At 39.1% G+C, this 17,396-nt stretch overlaps 1 protein-coding gene across 1 annotated transcript in view; it reads right to left on the bottom strand.

The window, feature by feature from the left end:
- The window catches only part of KIAA1217, a 796,647-nt gene that overhangs the window by 606,905 nt on the left and 172,346 nt on the right, over positions 1 to 17,396 (bottom strand). The window contains exons 2-3 of the mRNA XM_079106261.1: positions 6,612 to 6,692; positions 6,076 to 6,158 (exon numbers count right to left, since the gene is read on the bottom strand). The gene's annotated coding sequence lies outside the window, so the exon portion shown is untranslated. The remainder of the gene's footprint in view (positions 1 to 6,075; positions 6,159 to 6,611; positions 6,693 to 17,396) is intronic.

A 17,396-nucleotide genomic window follows, 5' to 3' on the forward strand; every position in this document is an offset into this window, starting at 1 on the left:
ATTAGTTAATTTTGGAATCAGCCACATTTTTCTTCCTTTAACACATTTTCATGAAGAGTCACATAAATATTTCCAAACTTGACGATGCCTTATGAAGAGCAGGGTTTATTAACATGCTTAAACCCAAAGGAAAGTAGCAGACAGTCCAGTGTTTAATACTTAGCATGAACAATACTGCCAGGGTAACTCCAGAGGACAGGCCATCTGCCTCCTTGTTTGGGAACACAGACTTAAATTCAGGTTTGGTTTTTTTTTTACTTATTGGGACAATTGGTTTCCCAATTGCAAATTGATCAGTGAATATATCAATGAAATATGGAAGAACTGTTGCCAGTGCTACACCAAACCAAACTAAGCATAATTCAAACATGAGGGAGGAGTGAGCTTTGCTTCGTAACTCTCATTCAATGAACTTGTAAGTGAATTTTGAAGATTTTCTACATTCTTCCACCACCTCCCATCAGTCACTTCAACACCCCCTTTTTTTGCTGGTGCCATGGATTGAACTCAGGGGAATTCTACCACCGAGCCACATCCCCAACCCTCTTTTCTATTTCATTTAGAGACAGGGTCTCACTGAGTTGCTTAGCGCCTCGCTTTTGCTGAGGCTGGCTTTGAACTCACAATCCTCCTGCCTCAGCCTCCAGAGCTACTGGGCTTACAGGCATGTGCCACCATGCCCAGCTCCCCTTCTCTTATCAAGTGGATCTTTATAAGAAAGTATGTAGGTAATCCCTTCTCGGGGTGATAGATAATCAATAGTTACCTGAAAAGAAAACCTAACACTGATCATCTAAGTCACCACACTGATATTCACCAGCAGGCAATGACAATGTCTGCACTACAAAGCCTGAGCTTGGGGGCATCACTATCCTCACCTGTCCAAGATGGCAAATGTGAATATCTGAACATGGTATTGCATTTTGTATGAATTATTTTACAGAAATAAAGGGAAAACAGCCAGACACAGTGATGCACACCTGTAATCCCAGCAACAGGGAGGCTAAGGCAGGAGGATAGATAAATTGCCAGCCTGGGCAACTTAACAAGACCCTGCCTCAAAATAAAAAATAAAAAGGACTGGGGGGTCTAGCTCATAGGTAGAGTGCCCCTGGGTTAAAAACCCCCAGTACTGTAGAAATAAATAAATAAACTATTAAAAGAAATAAAGGGGAAACAAAAATGGAACCCTTGATGCTACTGATAAGGACCATAGATGAAGAAAACAGCAAATCCCAGGCTGAGGATGTAAGTCAGGGGTAGAGTGCTTATCAGCATGCATGAGACCCAGAGCTTGATCCTTAGCACTGCAAAACAAACAAACAGACCCCCCAAAAAGCAAATCTTTAATCTCAACTTTAGCAAATCTTAAGCAAATCTTCTCTCAACTGAACACCCATTAGAACTAACATCTGAAAGAACAGAATGAAAGAATGTATCCTGAATATTAAAACTATATCACTGGATTACAAGGGAAATGTCATTAAGGATTTAATTGTCAGCTATATAGAAATACAAATCCCTTGTAAGATATAAGTCTAGTTCTTGTTTTTCCCACACTTGATTTTTCACATTTGCAGGAACACATCATGTATGAAAATAAAGGAAGGTCTGTGATTTTATTTACCATAATGCTACAGGAGTGCAAAGGCATTATCCACTATAGCCAGATGAATACTACTTTTGTCAAAGGCCTTTAGCTAAACCTAGTACCAGGGTAAAAGTTCAGGTGAAATCAGTCCAGAACTAGATGAATAATTGAACCCAGAGTCACTAAAGAGGTTCTTTTAGACTCATTTAGACTAAGACCAATCTCATTTGAAGGAAAGACAATTTGGGTTGATGGGTCTTGGCTTGAAGACCTTGAGAACAATAGTGAGTGCTTTTAACTTAATCTTGTTGACGTGTACTAGCAGATTGAGCAAGAAAGAAAACTGGGGACACGTGCTTCTCAAGATGACAAACAGATTCAAACATGGAATCATCTCATTCTGACCAGGAACTCAGGAAACCTAAATATCATGGGGCTGTTTAAATGTGTCATCCTTGTTTTTAAATTTATTTAAAACTGTACTTTTAACTTTGATGTTGCTAAAAGAAAAACTCCTTTAAACCAATTAAATTTAGTAGAGTTCATATGAGCAAAGAACAAACAAAACAGGATTTGTGAACCAAATTCCTTCTAGAACAAGAGCAAGTTCTGAGCTGTCCAGCCAGGTTGCTATCAGATAGAATTTATAGAAAAATAAAGCAAGGCATGGAGAACAATTTAATTGGCTACAGCTTAGTCAATCAGCCAGTCAATTGGCTATAGCTTACTTAATTGGCCACAGAACCTCCTTCAACTAGCCAGGCTCCATTACGGTGATTAAATTCTACCTTGGTTTGGTCTATTGGGCCCAGCACAGGTTCCTAGTCCAAATCCATAGCCTCTGACAAATTTCATTTAACAATGCCAAAAATTATAACAAGAAAACTAGGGAAACCAGGCATGCAGCAAAATACCCAAGCTGGAATGAAAGGTCTTTAGGTCAGGTTGGGGGTGGCTGACTATCCATTCACGTACAATTCTGAAGTGTAACAGACAAAATTTTATCAAAGTCAAGCATTTTATAGCTCTAACATCCGTCGTATGTAAAGCAATTTTATCAATTAGATTTTTTTGAAAAGTTTCTTAACCATAGCGCATCCCTCTCCAGCAATTTAGCAAAATTAAAGTGATTTACAAAATAGGCAGAGACATACATTATGTTGTTTGTCATCATCTTCCCAAACCACTGGGGTTGCAAAGAAGCATAAATATTTTAAAAGTGCTCAGGATGGTTTAATTCTGTATTTGGCAATTTATTACTTTACAAGAGATGAATTACTGAGATGTATTCTAGCAATCACTAATTGTTTTTAGATTATACGCTAATATATTCATTTCATAATTGTAAGTGAAAGAATGCATACTAATGTTCAAAGCTATGGTCCTTTTTGCATAACTTAACTAATTTTAATGGATGAAAACTTCATTAAGTAGATTCAAAGAGAAATCAACTTTGGTAATAAATATGCTTACTTTTCATGAAAACAGACAGTCATTTCATGCCCTAGTGAACTTCTAGAACTGCATATTCAGCAATTTTTTGACCATAGGCAGACCTCCAATCTGTTCATCCTACCATCTTTTCCCTGTGCTCCTCCTCTCTCATCCTCACTTCCCCCAACCTAGCATATGTGGTAAGGTCCCTCATGAAGACACCACAGCATACAGCTTAACTCAATGGCTCACTCTTCCTCCAGTCTGTTCACCTGGCAGAAAGTCTACCCTGGTTTTACCTGACTCTCCAGGTCTGTGACATCAGGCAAACAGCTCAATGTAGCTAGAAAACACACACAGAGCTGCCAACCTCATACTAAAGATCATAAACTGCCCAATGATTCATATTTCCCTGTTCATTTATTCATTCACTTTCCTATGCATATGTATTAGTTCCACATTACAAGTACAAAATATCCAAGGAATTCATTTATAAAGAAAAATCTATTTAGCTTATGTTTCTGGGGGTTCCAATATAAGATCTGGTGGCCCCATAACTTTAGGCTTCTAGTGAACATGCCAGATGGTATTGGTAGGATGCATGAGTCAGAACAAACTGCTCTCATCACAAGCCAGAAAGATATTGAAAGACCAGCATCCCACAATCCTTTTCTGTGGGCACACCCTTCCTATGACCTAAAGACCTCCCATCAGGCTCCACCTCTTAAAGATTCTACCACCTCTCAGTAGCCATCCTGGGGACCACACCTTTAACATGTAAATCTTTGGTAGATATTTAACATCCAAACTACAGCAGTGTATTTCATAGTTTGTTCTCTCCTCAAGACTCTAAATCCTCCTTGCAATCCTCTCTCTTCACTGAAGAACCTGCTTCCTATTTCCCTGAGAAAACAGAAGCAGTCTTTAAAAGAATGTCCTCCAGCACATGCTTCATAAGTATCCACCTACCTGCAAATGGCCCAGGTATTCAAACTTTCCCTCCTGTGACTGTGGAGTTACTGGCCATGTTCCCAAGCAGAGTAAACCAGCCATTGCACATTTGTCCCCCTTTTCTAAAACAATTACTCCATCAATTCTTGCTTCTTTCTCCTATATCATCATCTCCCCCACCCCCCATACTGGATCATTTCCAAGCGCACTACACACATGGTGCCATTTTCCTTATCTTATAAAAAACAAGACTCTCTTACCACCACCTCCCACTCTAACTCTCCATTTCTTTGCTCTCACTAATAGAGAAATTAATTCAAATAGTTAACTTACAAAGACTGGTTCCAATCTTTCTCCACCAAGGCCCTCTTGAATCCACTCCAATTAAGCCATCTTCCTGCTGAACCACTGATACAGTTTTTGTAAAAGCCACCAAAATTCTCACATGGTTAAATCCAGTGGTTAATTAACAGACTTCACTGACTTAACCTGTCTGTGGTTGTTGATGAAGTTAACCACTCCTTAATAAGCTGCACTTGGAACCAAGCATGGGGGTACACACCTGTAATTCCAGCAGCTCCGGAGACTGAGGGAGGAGGATCACAAGTTCAAAGTCAGCCTCAGTAACTTGGTGAGTCTGTAAGCAACTTAGCAAAACCCTGTCTCAAAATATAAAACAAAAAGGGCTTAGGATGTGCCTCAGTGGTTAAGTACCTTTGGGTTCAATCCCTAGTACCAAAAAATAAAAAAAAAAAAATAAAAATAAGATGCATGTGGCTTTCAGATCCTCTCTCCCAACTTTCCTTTGGTCTCCTATTAACTCCTCTTGTTGGTTTTCCCTCAACTCTTTGATCTCTAGAATGCCCTGGATATTCTCTTAAGACTTCTGCTCATCTCTAGCCATAGTCATATGCTATGTATTAAATCTACATTATACATAAGAATCATCCAGGCAGATTTTTTTTTTTTTAATACAAAAGCCAGGGAGCCACCATATTTAAAATTCCCAAAGAGAAGGTGGGCAGCAGTAAAGACCACCATGACCACCATCTAAGAACCAGCATCTTGAAATGTATGTTTTTATCACAGATCCTGCCTCTGAGCTCCAGGCTTGAATATACAACTGCCTACTTGAGTTCTACATCCAGATGTCTAATAAATATTCCAAACTTCACAGCCCTAAGACAAAAACCCTAATTCCACCCTGTCCAAACTCAGTTTTGCAGTCTGGTTAGTGCCAGTCAATGACAGCTCCATCCTTTAGTTGCTCAAAGACTTTGGAATCATCCTGATCATTTTCCACTCGTGCCCCACATCCCATCTGGAAAGAAATCTGGTCATTTCTACCTCCAAAATAGAGAACCTGTCACTGCCTAGCATCTGTCTTACCACCAAAACCTCCATCATTTTTCCCAAGACAGATGTAATGTTTGCTCCTTACATCTATCAATTAATTGCCCAAATATTATCCACTTAGACATTCTCTGACTCTTTAAAACAGCACCTCATCACCACGTGCCTCAGCTCCAGCTCAGCTTTACTTTACACCGCATTTATCTGACACATTATAGTTTCACTTATTGTTCATTAGTTCTGCCTCCCCCTTAGAATGCAGGCTCAAGAGAGCCTTGCATCTGAGACAGAGCCTAGGGCATGAACAGAGTATACATTCACTAAGTATTGGCTGACTGAATGATAGACTCTTTTATATCCTAGCCTATAAATCCCTCTGGAAATAAAATTACGTTAAGTAAACCAAAAGAAAAAAAATGTGATCATTTTGAGTAAGAAGGAAGAAATAACAAAAACTGTAATTGGAATAACACTATTTGATGCTACCCACTGGTTTGACAGTACAGTTAAAGCAAAACAGAACAAATCATTTTGATGTGTACGTATGCCTACCCCCATAATTACAAAATGAACCAGCGTGTTACTTCAATAAATACATCATTTTCTCTTGCCATGATCCGACTCAATGTCTCGTCTAAGTTGGTCTTTTTGTTTCAGAGTCTTTCTGCCAGGAAAAAAGACACAGAAAAAAATAAAAGCAGAGGGCATTTGTGCCTCTTTACTGTGACAACATGCATCTGTGTTACCTGGTAACTTCTCTGCACTGGCTGTTGGTGCAGCTGAACCGTGTGCCCCGGGCAATCTGGTTCCCGTGGAGGCTCTGCAGGAGCTTGACAAGAAACAGTGGAAAACCAATGTCTTTATGTGACTGCAAATCAAGATTTTCACTGTGTCCATAAACCCCTCCATCATGAGCATCGGCACCACAAGATGAATCTTTTATATACCCGCATTTATTTGGTAGATGACAAAACAGATGCTAGCCAACTACGATGATAGATTTTAAAAGCCTGCTTTATATTTGTGTCAATTTATATCTAACGCTAAAGCTTGTGAGAGTGAACATTTATTCAGAAGCTATCAAAGAGAATTAGCCTCCTGATTTTTAAAGACACGATTGTGCATATCTGACACAGCAAAAGATACATGGCCCGCTGAAACGTTTGAATATTCTCATAGGGAAACTGTAATTACTTAAAGCAAAAATATATTAACTTCCCAAGATACAGAAGCAGACGCACTGTTAGGACAGACATGTCAATCACAGAGTTGTCTCACTCACCCCATATTCAATATTTCTTGCTGCGGAAAGAGCTGTGCTTGTGGATAGAAGACGTTAAACTGAGGATCCGAGGGAATAGTTCTGGAAAGGTTAAAAAGAAGAAATAAGTGTTCATATATCAGGATAAAAACCATTTTTTTTCTGTAGATGTGAAAGCCTATGCGAAATTAAAGACAATGATTAAATAGGATGGGACCCCATGGCTGGAGCATCTTAGGTCCTTTGGGCTCATTCCGCTACGAGAAGGCCAGGGCACTCTGCCTTAGAGGAGGACACCTTGTCAAAGTCTTAGAAACTTCAGTACTGTGTAAAGAGGAAAACGGACCAGACAAGTCCATTTGTCAGCCAAAGGAAAAGCAGTAGCAGCACAAGAGCTTAGGACTGTAATAGCTGATTGCATAAAGGCGCCCGGGAGACAATCTTGTCACACTCTCAGTCCACACTTTTTAAAATGGAGAATATTTAAAGGTTAAAAAGCAGTTGGCAGGCTCAAATCCCTTAGCCACAGAGTGAAGTTCATTTCCATCTTGAGGGACCCATAAGGCAGTGTCCTTTCTACTACCCTGGCTGCCTCTCACCCCAGACCTAACCTGTTGTAACTCATCGCTCACTGCTGTCATCAAACACAGCTGTAGAATTTCATGAGTCTTAGTACTAAGCATATATTGCTTTAAATCGAACCTTTTCCTTTCTATTGGAAGAAATGTAAAATTTTCATAGTCAAGGATAAAAAGCACTGAATTGTAGATTCTAATTCAACTACAGCAAGCTGGCTTTCCAAGGAAGCAGAACGTGAGAGGGGAGAGCATGCGCGGTGGGACGCTTGACCAGAATTACAGCAGAAGCTAGTGTGGCCGGTGTTTGGGGAAGAGATCCAAGCGGCAAGAGCGATCTCAAAGCACAGTCGTAGCACATACTGGACATTCACTGCTGATCCTTATAAAACTAGAGGGAAATTTTCATGGGAAAAATCTTATTTGAAAAACTTGAAACAGTGGCTGAAATGGGGACCAGTCACTCTTTTACTTCAATATCCTGAAACTAAAACAGCCAACCCCGGGAAGGGTTATGTTCTGCACTTAGAAAATAATGGCCCCTTATAAAGATCCCCCAAAGCAATGATATCTCCTCTGCTATTGGCTAGCTTCCTCTTATTAGACTCCTGTCTTCTTGCTCCTTTGTCTCTATAACATTTCCCTCTCTTCCTTGTTTCTGATTACAAGCAACAGTGACCAGTAGAGATGCCAAAGATAAAATCAGGATGCTTTACTGAAAACTAGTTATTCTTGACTCTGGGTGCACATTAGAATCAATTAGAGAGTTTTTAAAAGTATGTTTGTATTTTACCCCTACATTTAATTGGTCTAGAAAGGGAGACCAGCATCCTGTATTTAAAAAAAAAAAAAAAAAAAAAAAAAAAAAAAACCTCCAAATGATTAGATAGCTAATTATGGCATTGTTCTAGATTAAAGAGATAAGAGTAAAGATTGTGGAATCAGAGGTAGAAGGCATATTAGAGAGCTTAGGAAGACCCCTTTGCTAAAGTGGTAAGGAATCTGAAGTCCAGGGATGGTAAGTGAACAAGTAAAGGTCTAAGAGCTAGTTAGTGGAAGAACCCAGATTCTGGTCATTTGACTTTGTGAATTCACTAATTCTTGAAAGGAAATACCCTGATGAGAGAGAGAGAGAGAGAGTGGGGGGTGGGCAGGACATAGAATAGAAATAAAAGGAAGAGATATCTTTGCTCAGAAAATACAAAATGTGTAACAATCAAGAGGTGAACCGCATACCTTTCAAGAATGGATAATTAGGCAAATCTACAATGACTCACCACAGAATAGTGGAAACTGGGGGCATGAGGTGTCATAAGTAACCATGACATGCGTATGTCAGGGTAAAAACAAAGCATGACTTGGTTAATGTTAATAGTGTGAACTATAGAAATCATCTCACAAAGCCTGCATATGTCCTTACCATGTATAAAGTGCATATTACATAAGTTTATCTCATAAAGTGCAGTGCTTGGTACAGGTCAAATGCTCAATCAGAGACAGGCGTGATGCTGGTTTACTGCTATTGGGATGCAAAATCTACTAAGTGTCCCCTGTCCATCCACATCCAGGGGCCTTATGGTCATACTGCTTGTGTGCTCATGTTTTCTTATAAAAGTGGAATCTTGAAGTTTTTAAATCTGCACTTACCTAAAGTGAAGAGTGCTTTCTTTTTGGGGGGAGAGGGGAGAGGGAGAGGGAGAGAGAGAGAGAGAGTTCAGAGGACCTAGGGGATGGGAGCAACAAGGCTCTCCTTGTTTTTCCTTCAACCAATCTTGCAGGGGACACGATCAGTAACAGAAGAGGTCATGGTGTCTTGAATTGGCCCTGGGAAACTCAAATATAGTATTAGTCCATTCACCTTACTGACTCATTTTCCCATCTTAAAATAGGGAGTGCATAGTCTAACTTATAACTAAGGTAGGATGCAACATGTTCAATGATAAATAGTAATGCCTCACCTGGCATCTTTGCAGAAGAAATATTACACATAAACTCATTTTTTAGATAAATTGCATTCCTTTGTCATCATTCATAAAATCGTCATGTCAATTGACTTGTTTATAAAGAACATTAATCATGACTTTTTTTAGTATATACTAAACAGTTTGATTTTATTTTTGAGAACATGGGTTAAAAGTATGAATAGCAAATATGTAAGAGCTGTGGTACTCAGAAAGGATATTAAGGTATGGAAAATTATCCGCATCTACATGTAATGGCCCCAGATTATTGTCCCCATCCTATGTTGTTCTGAGCCCCAGTTTCACTGTCACAATATCCTGATTCTAATTTGATTTTTAGTTTTTATATACTTTCTAAGGCTGGGGGCAGGAGGGCGTCCACATTTCTAATTGAGTAAAGTGCATGGCTGTTTTAACAGACTTTTGTCACTTACTGGTACTTCATTTCAAGCTGTTTACTTGCCTATTTCCAGTTTAAATCATTCTGAAAATACAGGAAACCTGACTTCTAAATGGGTGAGCAACTACTTACTGTTAGAGTGTTCCGTGGTGAATACTGAATGTCAATTAATGACAAACTCCGGGAAGAACAATAGAAAATATAGCTCCATTTCTGTTTCTATTCTAAAAATTAAATGTCTATAAATGTATAAAGATCTTCCACTGAGTGCTGTCATTAGAAATTAAACCCTTTGTTGGCTTGCTTTCCTGAAACGTTATATTTTTGCAAACCTTGCACTGTGAACCCTGGAAGCAAGCTCGGTGAGCACAGGAAAGTGCTTTGGCTACTATTCAAGGAAAAGCGGTTCGGAAAGCAGAAAAGCAAGGAAAAAACACAATTAATTAACTTGTTAATTGTTTGCCTTAATGTGAACACCAGCCAGTGAAGATATTTTCACGGTGGTAAATGAAGCTCTGTGCAGTCTTGGCAAGGCTAGCATGATGCAGTCTTTGGGGAGAAAGTCCCCAAGATGCAATTGGCACACTCAGTCCCTGCGGCTTCCTTTGCTTTTGGGAAGTTAAAAGCAAACTTTTTCTTCTAAAAGTTGGGAATGAGATGTCTTCCATCTCACATTTCCCCTCAGGGCTTCGAAATCAACGTGTCCTATCAAGGTCCATCCCAGGAGCAATCCTTTCCTTTCTTCTGCATCCGTGAAGCCTTTTTTCTTCTAGAAGGTGGCAACGTTCACTTTCCTATGCTCACCTTGCATTTTCCAGGCTACCTGATCTCACCTTGCTGTTCCAACAATTTCTGAACACAAATACAGTATCTTCTGAGTTAAGCTTTGGTAGTTGTTTTTTGTTTGCTTGTTCTCAGGTGGGAAAACACATTATGTAAGGATTCCTAAGCACAGAGGTCAGTTGACCAGCTCAGAAAAGCTGGGAAAAAAAAAAAAAAAAAAAAGAAATTGAGAGGAATGCGTCTCTGCTGGCACAAATAAACTGTGGACATGATGCAAGATGCACTGTTATTGATCACTGAGGCCTAGCACAGAGCCTAGCATGTTGGTGACATGTGATGTTGTACCACTGCTCCCTACGCTATTAGCAGGGGTTCTGACTGCTACTGGTTCTGCCGAGTAGTTACTGAGTCTTGGCATCAGTGTAAGGTTAGGACTAGAGGCTTGAAAATCCCCACCACTGAAGAGTGTTAATCGACATTGTTCAAATCCCTATACTTTGAAAGTCATGCTGAATTGTAAGGGATTAGTTTTAGAGGATGGGGGTGGAAGGAGAAGGTGCTTGGGTTAATCCTAGCCAATGATTGAGGATAAGTGACAGACTCATGTTCAAAGGAGGGGAGCGAAACTGTACCGATAGCTTTTCAGTGATCAAAGAGCAAGCAAAATCCCAGTCATTAAAGGCTGCCTAAAATTGGGAACTAGGGCAGAACCTCCATTCTGTGCTGGGTCATAACTGGGGGTGGAGAAAAAAGAAGCTGCGGCTCAGAGAGCTGCCTTAGGTAAGCAAATCCAGCTCTGCTAACCAACTGCAAGCGGGCAGAAAGACCAAGTACACTGTCGAGCTTTGTTCTGATTGGCTAAGGACCAAAGGGGCGGAGCCCGAGAACTAACAGCCTATCAGCGCCTGAGGGGGACTAGGGAAGCCAGAGATGCGCAGTCCTTCTTCTTTGGAATGTGTGCTCCAAGCCGCAGAGTAAGTCTTCTGCAATATCCAAAAATCCTGGAGCTTGGTGAAATTACAAAGATAATAATCAATGACTAGAAGAGGAGTCCACGATATACACGAAACTCCAAATAGGACAAATAATCTCAGGAAAAAAATTCCAGGAGTGTTTCATATTCATTTACATCCAATTTTTCGATTATACAGAAAATAATATATAACTGAGGAAAGTACATAGTTTTTAAGTCAAAGAAATTCCTTCACTGCCCATCAACATTTCCAGCCATGTGCCAGGCATGGGGGTGCACACCTGTAATCCCGGCTATTTGGGAGGCTGAAGAAGGAAGATTGCAAGTTCAAGGCCAGTCTAGTCAACTTAGTGAGACCCTGTCTCAAAATAAAAATGAAAACCAGGTCTGGGAATGTAGCTCATAAGTAGGGTGCTTCTGGATTAAATCCCCATTCTCTTTCTCCCCACCTCCCCAACAAATCCAGCCATGTGATCTTAGTCATGTACTTAATTTCACTGATTCCTGGCTTCCTCAAATATGCCACTGGGATAATAAAAGCTACTTCAGAGAATAGTTATGTGAAAGTAGCTGTCATAAGCTCAATTAACTTTGAATACTGATGATACAGCACAGAAGACTGGTCAAGAGCCTTGATTTTGGAGCCAGACAACCTGAGTGTGAATCTCAGCAAAATGCTGCTAGTTGGGCAAGGTATTTCATTTCTTTGAGCTTCAGCATTCTCACTTACAAAAAATATGTTAATATTACCTACCTCATAGAGTTGTTATGAGAATTAAGTGAATTAATGTATGCAAAATATAGCACCTCCCCCTGCACAGAATGAGCAATAAGTAAACCCTAACCAGAGATGGGCTCAGTCCTCACTCCCCTGACTGTTGTGACCTGCAATGTCTTGTTGGTGTATCTTTAAGTGTGTGTGTGTTTGGTGGGAGGAACAGAAGATGGGGATTCATTATGATTTGACAATATTTTATACCTTTATTAAGATGCCTTGAGGCAAAGAAGGTCTAGAATATAAAAATACAGAATTTGAAATGTAGAATACTCAAACCCCAGGAAATCACAATTTCCAAGGCTAAGCAGCGAGCAAGAAAAACAGAATCAGAAGAATAGCAGAAACAAGGCAGACACATTCTGCCTCTGAACACTTTTCTGCCTCTAGATATTGTCATTATCCAGCCCCTTAGCCACTCAGGCCGGATGTGTGAGAATCCTCATTTGTTATTGCAGAGAGGATGGATAGCCAGGAGAAATGCTAGGGGAAACCAGCCCAGCAGTTCATGTACTCTGGGCCATATTTAAGATTGCATTTCTATCTTCAGGATATGCCAAGACATCAACAAAATATTGACAAAAGCCATTTGTTAGGAAGGAAGGCAAATGACCAGAAATGTACTGACAATGGTAGCCATGAAAACATTTTATAGGCACTTAAATAATGAAATTGGTCATTTGCAGTTCTTGGCAGCAGTGACATTCATTTATAAAGAACATTAATCATGAACCCCCCCTTTTTCTGTTTATACTAAACGTAATTTGATGTCGCAACCAGCATGGTAACCATAAGTCACTCTCCTCTCCCCCGCTAGAAACCATCTCTGAAGGTGAATTGGTGAAAGTGACATCACGGGCTAAACTTATCTGCGCTCCAACCATAAATTGTTTGCAAACGTCAGGACTTTATTTCTAGCAGCAATCAATTACTTACCTCACAACCCAGTGAGACATGCCAGCATGTGCAGTAACGCGGTTTAGAACTCCATCTAGTCTAATGTTTCCCTTTCGTGGTCGATAAAAGTGAGGTTCATTGCGCATAAATAAATTGTTCGAGGTCACACAGCTAGCAGGTAGCAGCCTGACCACCCACTTGAAACCAAGTCAGCTGATTTGAGTCTACAGCTCCTTTTACAGGACACATCACATTTCCCTCAGCACAGACCTAATATGTTATTCAAGTGAATAACAATTTAGTAGTGCAGAATGTGACTCACTTTTCCTCCAAGACATATGCCATCTTCCCACTGGGAAGAGTCATCTATTCTCCATTTAGCCACTGGACCACTTTATAACAGGTAGGTGGCTGTACCGCTTTTTCAAAATATATGAGACTTATTCTAAAACCAACGTTTCATGTTCACACATTACTCTGTAAATGTATGTACTCCAGACTGAAAATACATTTACCAAAAAAAAGTGTGGGGGGGTGCTTAGCATTGCTTATTCGAAATTTGTGTTTTTACAAAATTATTTATTATAGCAGAGACTCTTTAATTCCAAAGACAAGACTGCCTGCAGCAATGTTTAATATTCATTCACTTTTATTCAGGCAGAAAATTGACATTAGAACAGGCCTATTTTTATAAAGACATTCTAGTTTTTCCAAGGGAAGATACTTTTTCAGATATTATTCAAAAATATGCACAGAAAGTGTAGCCTCAACTTGTGATACCAAGTGATAACTTTTTTATTAACCATTATATCCAATAAAGGTCTTTTGCAAGCATCCTGACGGTACAGCAGGCCTGAGAAGTGGGAGACTGCTTATGACAGACAGCTCAGGCTCTGTCACATGTCCTAGACACAGGTCACAAGAGAAAAGTAGAATCTTTTCCCTGAGTGAATTGACAAGCATTTATTTATGCTCAGTATCCAGGCTGCAGATGTTGGAAAATGTCAACCTTCAAAAGGAACAAGGAACTAACCACTGAATCTTGACCCAAGCTGATTGTTTGGTAACAGATGGAGAAAATTAAAAAAAGAAAAAAGAAAATCTCCATACAAAGAGCTATACAGACAAGGATAGAGACTTAGGCAAATCTCTCCTTTGCCCATTCTTCCTAGAGCCCCCAGCACAATGTGAGCAGTGAATTGAGGGTCACTGTGCCCTTGGGTCGGGACAATCTTTGCACAGGCTTTGCTCAGCCTGTTTGCTGGTCTTTCTTCCAATCCTTCATGCCAAGACTGGCTTAACAGAGCAGCCGTACATCTGGGCTGCTTTCCTGACAGCAAAGAAAACCATGTGGTCAGGAGTTATGTTGTGGGTTGAGAAAGGGTAAAAAGCAACACAAAAGCAAAACAGCAAACAGGCCTGATCCAAGGGGAAAGGAAACACGTGCAAGTGCATCCTGGGGTTATGCCAAGGACAACGGCTCAGTAATGCCAGGTTGTTCCTATTGCCTCTGCAATGGCACAAGGTCTCTGGTCTACAGAATACATTGGCCGGAAAACAGAGCTGCCAGGCCACTGGCAGGTGACTTGGCAGGTGAAGGAGATGGGCATCATAGAAACTTGCAGGCACCTTCCCTCAGAAGCCTGGAGAAGGCACAGCAGAGTCGAGCCTGGGGCAACGGTACAGCTGTCCCTAGGAAGCCAGCAGAATTAAACTCCCAGGCCCTTGACCACTAGGTTTCCAGTAGGAAGGGAATTTCTTGCTCTTTAGGATGATAAAGGGGGCACATACTGAGGAGAAACCCGTGTTTATCTAGAAAAAAGAGAAGGATGCTAAAATGGAAGATTTTCTCCAATAATTTTTACTTTTATTTTAGTGATTTTTAATCAATACTATAGAATCATCCAGACCCAACTGGGGAGTTCTCCTTGAGACCTGATCAGCTTGAAGCAACAGCATGTACTATAATAGCTGTTCAGCAAATAAGCAACTTTTATTGAGATGGGAAGATTTAATATCAGGAAGGCAGCAATGTGTCTCCCCTAAATAATAATATAATACAATGCAATTTAGGTAGAATCCTAGAGGGTTGTGTTTGCTTTGTACAGGAGAGGTTATTTTATTTATTTTACTTTGTGAACTATGTGAAATAATTAGATATTTATGTGGAACAATAAGTACCCAAGAGACAAAAGAGAAAATAGAATGTTTGAATGTTTGAGGCAGAGTACAACGTTCCTGCTATGCCTTACTATCCTTAAAACTTATGAACTTTAATTAAACTAGCACAGACAAATAGATCAGGGTAGAATCCATAGAAAGATACAGGTGTCCGTGTGAAACTGACATGTGGCAAAATGGAAATAGGAGAAAGAATGACTTATTTTGTATTTCCTCCTCTAAAATAAAATTTGATCAAGTTTAATTTTTTTCTGGCACCATTGACTAATCATTTTGAGGAAAAAAATGAGAAACCATCCAACCTCATCCCACACCAAATACGAAGATAAATTCCAGATTAATTAAAGATTCAAATGCTAAAGTAATTCGAAAAATAAAATGAAGAGAATCCTTAAGCAAAATAGGAATCTCTAAAGCTATAAAACAAAAGGCAGTGTTGGTTATAAAAGAAGTGTTAGAGAACCATTTAGAATTTTAAATGATTCCACACACAATATCAAAAGACAAATAAGAGAGGGGGAAAAAACATTTGCAAACCACATGAGATTGAATATTATAAATTCTATAATATATAAATGAATAAGAAAAAGACATACAAGTTAATAATAAAAAAGGCAAGGAAAATAATTAATTTCTTAAAATACAAATTATAGAAGAGAGTCCAAATTGATTAATAAATAAATGAAGAGGTGTTCAAGTTCATTAATAGTCTGGGCAATGCAAACTAAAGGTACAATAAAATTCTGTATTTCATCCATTATATTGGAATTAATTACAATGAACTCTAATCCCTCTGCTATCCTGGACAAAGAAAAACTTCTTTTACATGCTAGGTGGAAAGGTGGATACTGAAGTTTTAAAAAGTAATCCAATAATATCTAATAAATAATTACAATGTATAGTGGAGTGTTGACCCTTGAGTTTTATTCTAGCACTTACAGGGTTTCTGGTCTACCTTCTATGACTTTAGTCCATTTTGATTGACTTTTGTTCAGGGCAAGATAGGGATCTAATTTCATTTTTCTGCCTATAGCTATCCAGCTTTCCCAGTACTATTTGTTTAGATGTGTCTTTTTTCCAAAATAATTTTTGCACCTTAATCAAATAATAGATGGCTGTAGGTATGTGGGTTTGTCCTTGTGTCTTTTATTCTGTTCCATTAAGCTATGGTCTTTGAGTCTATTTTGATGCCAAAACTATACTGTTTTGTTACTATAGCTCTGTAGTAAAATTTCAGATCAGGTGTTGTGATGTCCCCTGCGTCATTTTTCTAGCTCAGTATTGCTTTGGCTATTTTGGGTCTCTTATTCTTCCAAATGAATTTAAGGATTATTCTTTCCTAATACTTTGAAGAATGTAATTGATATTTTGATGGGTATTGCATTGAATATATTATTTTTAGTAATTTGGCCTTTTAATGCTTATATTTTACTTTATTTTTTTGATTTTTTATTTGTTCTAATTAGTTATACGTGACAGCAGAATGCATTTTGATTCATTGTACACCAATGGAGCATAACTATTCCTTTCTCTGGTTGTACATGATGTAGAGTAATACCATTTTGTGATCATGCAAGTACCTAGGGTAATGATGTCAATCTCATTCTACCATCTTTTCCACTCCCCTCTGCCCAATCCAAAGTTTCTCCATTCATCCCTCCCCAACCACCATTATGGATCAGGATTCACATATCAGAGAAAACATTTGGCCTTTGGTTTTTGGGGATTAAATTATTTCGCTTAGCATGATCTTTTCCAACTCCATCCATTTACCTGCAAATGCCATGATTTTATTCTCCTTTAAGGTTGAATAATATTCATATATATATATATATCACAATTTCTTGATCCATTCATCTGTTGAAGGGCATCTAGGTTGGTTCCATAGCTTAACTATTGTGAACTGAGCTGCTATAAACATTGATGTGGTTGCATCACTGTAATATGCAGATTTTAAGTCTTTTGGGTATAGACCAAGGAGCTGGGTAAAATGGTTGTTCCATTCCAAATTTTCTAAAGAATCTCCATACTGTTTTTCAGAGTGATTGCACTAATTTGCAGTCCTACCAGCAATGTACTTTTCCTACCACATCCTCGCCAACACTTATCGTTGCTTGTATTCTTGATTACTGCCATTCTAACTGGAGTGAGGTGATATCTTAGTTTTGATTTGCATTTCTCTAATTACTGCAGACTTAATATTGTCAAAATAGCCCTACTACTAAAATAGCCCAGCATTATACAGATTCAATGCAATTCAA

This window comes from Sciurus vulgaris (genome assembly GCF_902686455.1).
Source record: "Sciurus vulgaris genome assembly, chromosome: 12".
Taxonomy (NCBI): domain Eukaryota; kingdom Metazoa; phylum Chordata; class Mammalia; order Rodentia; family Sciuridae; genus Sciurus; species Sciurus vulgaris.